This window comes from Condylura cristata, unplaced genomic scaffold, assembly GCF_000260355.1.
Source record: "Condylura cristata isolate star-nosed mole 26May11 unplaced genomic scaffold, ConCri1.0 scaffold00042, whole genome shotgun sequence".
Taxonomy (NCBI): domain Eukaryota; kingdom Metazoa; phylum Chordata; class Mammalia; order Eulipotyphla; family Talpidae; genus Condylura; species Condylura cristata.
Window position 1 is genome coordinate 4,234,115 of NW_004567143.1, and position 6,650 is coordinate 4,240,764.

Consider the following 6,650-nt stretch of genomic DNA (forward strand, 5'->3'; position numbering starts at 1 on the left):
GGGAGGAGGGAGGGAGGAGGGCGGGAAGGCTGGAATGGGAAATCATCAAGGCAGGACGTGTGCTGTGATGGACACCAAGCGCCTGGGTCAGAAACCCCGGCCTCAGCCGTCGCAGCAACGGGCAAATACAATAGAAAGCAGCCACGCCGCCATCCTGCTTCAGGACAGAGCCTCTTGTGGGTTTGTCTCGCAGAAGAAACCTGCCTCCGCCACGCACCCACAGGAGGCTGGGCGTGGGCGAGAGCCGCCCCGCCAGACACCCCGACAGCCTCCAGCGCGTGGCCCCGCCCCCTCGCTGGCACCCGCCCCCCTGCCCCGGCCGGGGCTGCCTCCCCCGCCCGCTGCTCACCCGAAGCGCTCTGGCACCCCTCGCCTGCTGGCCTCCGCCGGGGCCTGCTCAGGGAGCTCAGCTGTGGCCGAGCGCAGGGGGCAAACACGCCGCGTGCGGGGCCGCCTGTGGAGTCGGCACGAAGCCGCCGGGTGAGGCCCGCTCACGGTCCCGGGGAGGGCTCAGCTCCGCCGGGGCCTTGAGTGAAGTCCTGGAAGTCAGAGGCGTCCACCTTCGGCCGGCAGGTCTGGGGCTGCCTCCCGAGGCTGCCGCCCACACGTGGCGAGACCGTGCGTGGGCTGTCTGCGGTGACACGAGCTTGCGGTGTCAGCAACCACTGGAAACAACTGCAATCAAGAGTAAACGGAGCGCAGCTGACCGCTTAGCAGCCTCGCTGGGGCGTGGCCCTCCGCCACCCCGCAGACTCACGGGAGACCTGCCCTAAGGTCTCCTGCGCACCGGGCGGGGCGGGCCGCGGGCCCTGCACGTGCTCTCACCTGAAGCAGCAGCTTTACCCAGCGCGTGCACAGCCACGTGGCAGAGTACTACGCAGCCCTGAAAAGCAACAGGACTATCTCCTCAGCCAGCGGGAGTGCTCCCCCACAGGTAGCAAAGAAAGTGAGGGAGAGGAAAGTGTGCATGGCATGTGGATGAGTAGACGGCTGGTGGGTGGGTAGAGGATTTCTGGGCAGATGGACACAGGCAGATGGATAGGCAGGCCGGCAGACAGGTTTGCCTGCAGTCGTTTGCTTTTGAAAAAGAACAACGGAAAGACAAACAAAAATACCTTCATGGTCTTCAATGGGGGAAAAAAGACTAGAACGAAAGCAACGAGGTAGAAACGGAGCCTCTTTGACTGTGCCTTGTGCAGTAAATTCAACTTCGGAATCAAACTCAGAAAGCCAGCCCTGAAAGTGGAAAGGGGATCACACAAACGCCGTCTGTGACCTGAGCACGGTTGCTAATGCAGCCACCCAGGAAGGAATTATTCCAAGTGACTTAACCCGGTAATTTGACAATGTGTCCCTGAGGGATTCACTGCAAAGGCAAAAAGAGCTTCGCAGCCAGCTGCCTCCTGTAATCAGCAAGCTGCTGGCTTGCATTGTTCTGAGAGGCCGGTGCTGTGGGGGACAGAGCCTGCGAGTAATTACAGGGGTACAGTGAGGAGTCGGCTTGGGGCGGGGGAGAAAGACGCAGGCTGGGTGAGCTTACGTCAGAGCTCCTCCTTCTGAGCCTGGGTCCTGAGTCCGGACTGAACACCGGGTTCGCCTCTCTGCAGGGCTATTTCCCAGCGAGCCCCAGAAGCCCCAGAACTGTGTCCAGGCCAGATCCGCGAGCATCCCGTCCATAAACACATTCCCGCTAAAAGGAGACAGGACTGGGGGCTCTCTGGCAGCCCCGGGGTTAAGTCTCAGCCCCAGCAAGCTGTCACCAGCCCCTCAGCCCCTGCAGCACGCAACCCGCCAGGGAGTGACCGGCCAGGGAGTGACCGGCCAGGGAGTGACCAGCCAGAGAGTGACCCGCAGGCACAGAGACCTCTCCGTCTCCCGCTGCAGCACTGCAGTAGATCCCGGGGTTCTGCTCCCTGCTCTGCCTCTGTGAACCCTCACTCCCACTCCTGGCCTGCACCCCAGCTCTCCTCCACAAAAATAAATAAAATAAAAATTTTACAATGGAATAATTCTTAAAAAAAAAAAAAGGGGGGGGGGAGCCAGGACTTGCTGGAGACACAGAGCCCCACGGCCAGAACGGGGAGCGCACAGGTGAGGGTCCCGGAGCCGCCCGTCAGCGCCAGCTTCTAGGCAGCACCCGAGTCCTCCAGAGGGGGGCTGAGCGCTGGGGAGGGGAACACAGGGACGGGGTGCTCGGGGTGCTGTGTGGTTCTCGGTCCGCGCGTCTAGACCGCCACTGAAGGAAACGCATCCTCTGCTTGGGGGGCCAGGGAACCGCATTTTGAAGCTTGAGAGGAAAGGGGGACACCCAGCACCATGTGTCCCTCCTGTCCCGTGGCTGGGAAACAGGCGCTGCGGGTGGGGGTGCGCATTAGAAAGGGGGTGCCCTGATAAAGGGAGAAAGGAGGTGCCCCAGGGAGAAAGGGGGTGCCCCAATGAAGGGAGACAGGAAGCGCCCCGATAAAGGGAGAAAGGGGATGCCCTGATAAGCGGAGAAAGGGGGTGCCCCGATAAAGGGAGAAAGGGGGTGCTCCGATTAAATGATCTTCAGTGCCGAGGAGGAAGAGCCCGGCCCGGGGGAGGGCCACCAGGGACTGTCACTGCCCGGGTACTTGGTGTCTGTCACTGGGAGGCCCTGGGCCCCACCAGGAGCGGGATCTGCCCCCCTTCTTTCCAGAAAATGCCTCCTGAAAGCCCCCTTGACCAGACGGCGCGGGGTCAGCGGGCCCCTAGGTCAGCAGGGCTGGTGTGGCCTCCTCCGCGGGCAGCGCGTCCAGGGCCCCCCCCAGCACCCCGCCACGGCGCTGCATGCCCAGGGTTCTCCTCAGCAGTGGGGGACAGGAAGCAGCACAGGGGGAGGGAGAGGGGAGAGCCACACGCAGGGAAAGGCCAACGCCAGCTCACAGCGCTTGGGGCTGACTCCCCGCCAGGGGTCTCCTGGGCCGCCTCCCTCCCTCGCCCTCTGGGCCCCTCTCCAGGCTCCCTGGAGGACTCAGCAGTCACGGCGACGCCCCGCCCCCGCCTGGCCGGCGCTGAGGGGACCCCCCCAACCCCCCCAGTGTCAGGAACCCAAACAGCCCATCCAAGTGTGTCCTAAGCAAGAGCAGGGCGCCAGCCATCTGCAGCCAGCTGTTCAGAGCATCCCTCCCGCCTCCCGAGAAGACAGAAAGACGCTGCCGCTTTCAGTGGCTTTCAGAGCGCCAGGTCTCGGCCAGCTGCCGGGAAGGGCCCGCCCCAAAGCCACAACTGCCCCTCAGCCTGGGGGTGCAGGCGGGCTCATCTGGCCCTGCTGCGCCTGGTCTGGGTGCGGCCCCTCCCTGGCCCTGCCCACCGTCCGCACCCCTCCCGTGGCCACACGCAGAGCATCCAGCTGCTGTCCTGCGCCCGGGAGGGCACCACCGCTGGATAGCCGGCCTGGCGGCAGGCGGCGTCCCCCCACCCCGTCCTTCCAGGGCGCACACGAGGTGCATCCTGGGACTGGACGGGCTGGCAGAGCCAGAAATGGACGGCTGGGAGGTGACAGCGTCGGCGAGGCCGGGGGCCAGGCTGCGCGATGACCCAGCTGCACGCCCCACCCATCCGTGGAGATGGAGAGGGGGCACAGGAGGGGTGCTGAGTGTCCCCAGGAAAGGCCCCAAGCACAGGCTGTCTGGCCAGTCTAGTGCCCTGTCTTCAAGCCCAAGGAGCAGCCTTGGCAAGGACCCTTGACGAGGGTCCGTCCAACCTGGGGGTCCTGCGTTGGGCATCAGGGGGCAGGGGCAGAGGGGAGGCCAGAAGAGCCAGGTCCGCCGGGGGCCCTGTGCCCCAGGGTGGGGGGTGGAGCCAAGAGCTCCCCATTACGGCCTCCTGGTCCCCGCTGCCCACCAGGCCCACCCAGCTCGCCCTCCCCGACAGGCTGAGCTCAAAACAGTGGGCTTTTCCAGCTCTGACATGCCCATCCCTGCTCCAGACTCAGTGGCGAGGCACAGGGATAAAAACGGACCAAAAGGAAACCTGGGGTCCTGTGTGCCGTCCTCGGGGGCACGGGCCGGCACGCGCAGCTTGGGCTGGGGGCTGTGCGGGCTCAGCCGCCCGCAGGGGTGCCCGGGAGACAAGCTCGGGCTCGTTTCTATTTTATTTTGTCAAAAGTGCAAGTGCCGCTTTCTCAGCGACAGTCACCAGTACAATGTGTCCCCAAAATAACCAGCCAAGGGCAGGTCTGCTCTTGTGTTTAACCCTTGGTGTGAGCTTCTAAGCTCTGTATTGAAGTACAGGAAGAGCAGCTGGGGCCTGGGGCTCGCTTGCGGCATACCCCCGGCCCCCCAACCCTAACCCCGCGGCCCCGAAGATGCCGGTGCTCAGCCAGACCCTCCTCTCTGCTGGCGCCTCTGCTCTGGGCTGAATGTCCATGTCCCCTCACATTCACATCACCACCCAAGGCAGTGGATGGTACTGGGGAGTGGGCTTGGGGTGAAGAGTCTGCAAGGGCGGGGCTCCAGAACGGGGTCAGCGCCCCCTAGGGGTCCCCAGGGACCTCCCTGTCCCTTCCCTGCCGAGGAGAATGTCTGAGCCAGAACGCGGTGGGCACCTGACCTTGGGCTCCCCCTCCAGAGGGCGGGGAAGAAGCTCCGCTGTCAGAGTGCCGTGTGCTCACCTGGCGGCCTCCACACCCCTCCCAGCAGAGCCACGCAGGGGCCTCTGGGGGGCTGCGGCCGACCCGTCTCCAGGTCCTGGGAGGAGCCGGCCAGCTCAGGTACCCACCGGTGGGCTCCTTCCCCAGGTGGGCAACTGCCCGAGAGTTCTCAGAAAATGCTGCGCTGTCATTGTGCCCGCCCAGGGTGGGCTCCGGGCCACAGGTGAGATCGGTCTCAGGTACCCAGGTGGAGCGCAGGTGACTCCGACAGGGAAGCGGCTTGAAAACCGAGTTCACCTGGCTCCGAGTCCCATCTCCAGAAGCAAAGGAAATGGAGGAAAAGACAAACAGCCAGGACCACATCAAACTAAGAAGCTTCTGTGCAGCGAACAGATAACAGCCTCAGTGAAGAAGCACCCACAGACTGGGGGCGCCGTTTGCCCTCAGTTCAGCAGACAAGGGACGGATTTCAAAGACTCGACAAAGACGAACAGCCCGGCCAGAAATGGACAGAAGAGCGGAAAAGACACTTGCCCCAAGAGGAAATGCAGATGGTCCGCAGGGGTGAGAAAAGGCGCCCACCACTGGGAATCAGGGAAACGCAAATCAAATCCACCATGAGATTCCACCTCACACCCAGCGCAAGGCCCTGGCAACAACAGACGCTGGCAAGGATGTGGAAGGACAGGGACCCCTTAGCCTGGGGAGGGGGGCGGCCTGGTCCACCACTGTGAGAGTTGTGCAGGGGCCCTCAGACTACCGGACATAGAGCTGCCATGTGACCCAGCAATTCCGCTCCTGGGCCCACCAAAGGACACAAAAACACTCATTGTGACCCCATTGTGACCCCAAGCCCGTGTTTACTACAGCACTGCTCACGCTAGCTAAGACGCGGAAACAGCCCAAACGCCCAGTAACAGATGAGTGGATCACAAAGACAGGGTGCACACATCTGGGAGAATATTACTCGGCCATCAAAAGGGACAAACTTGTGCTGTGGGCAGCCATGGCATACAAACTCCATGGAAGGAGCGGAAAGGGATGATGCTCCGTGAAATAGGTCAGAAGGAAGGAGAGTTCTGGGTGGTTTCACTTATAGGAGAAATATAGGGGGGCCAAACAGGGTCAGGAGAAAGGGGGTAACTTGGAGGCAGATTATAGATCCAAGGCACGCAGCAGGGGAGGGCAGCCCGCACCAGGGAGGGAGGGCTCAGGGGATGTCTTGGGAGGCGCTATGCCTGCTACGCCTGAGGGGAGAAATCAGACCTTGCACAAAAAGGAAGAGTGACGTAAGAAAACAAAAAACAAAAAGAGGGGAAGCAGATAGAAAAAAAGACCGAGTTCACCTGGGCCCCGAGTGTAACCCACAGGCCGCAGGCCAGGGGGTGTGGGCTAGAGCCCGCTGTTGACGCGCGAACACCCCTGAAATTGCAGACCCAGCTGGGAAGCAGCGGGCAGCCACACCGCCCCTCACCCAGGAGGTGAGGCGCCTGGGAGGGGCAGTGCTGACGGCTGAGCCCGGGGACCCCTGACGCTCCCCGGGGCTGGAGCGGGCGCCCTGCCCCTCCGTGGTGCAGACCCACACCCGAGTCTCAGACTCCTCTGTGTGTACGTGGGATTCTGGGCGAGTGGCTGGGCCAGCCCGACTTCCCTACCACAACGAGTGAGGTGGCCTGAGTCCAGGCAAGAAGTCGGGGTGCACAGAGCCACCGAGACACATCTCCACCTGTGTGGAAGAGCCCCTAATTCCAGTCCACGGCTCTCAGCTCAGTCACCCCAGATCATGGGACATGGAGGGTCTGTGCAGACAGCTCCCGGGAAGCAGGAGCAATGGTCAGCGAGCCTGGACACACCACCTGCCGCAGCCTGGACCTCGGTCTCCACTGGAGGTTGGGGGTGCCAAGCCCCCAAGGGCCCCTTGAGAGCCTCCAAACCAATTTGTTCATTAAAACTACCCCGCCAGGGGCCCTCCCTGGTGGCGCAGCGGGTTAAAGCACAGCACTGAGAATCAAAAGCCGCTTCCGCATGAGTTCGATTC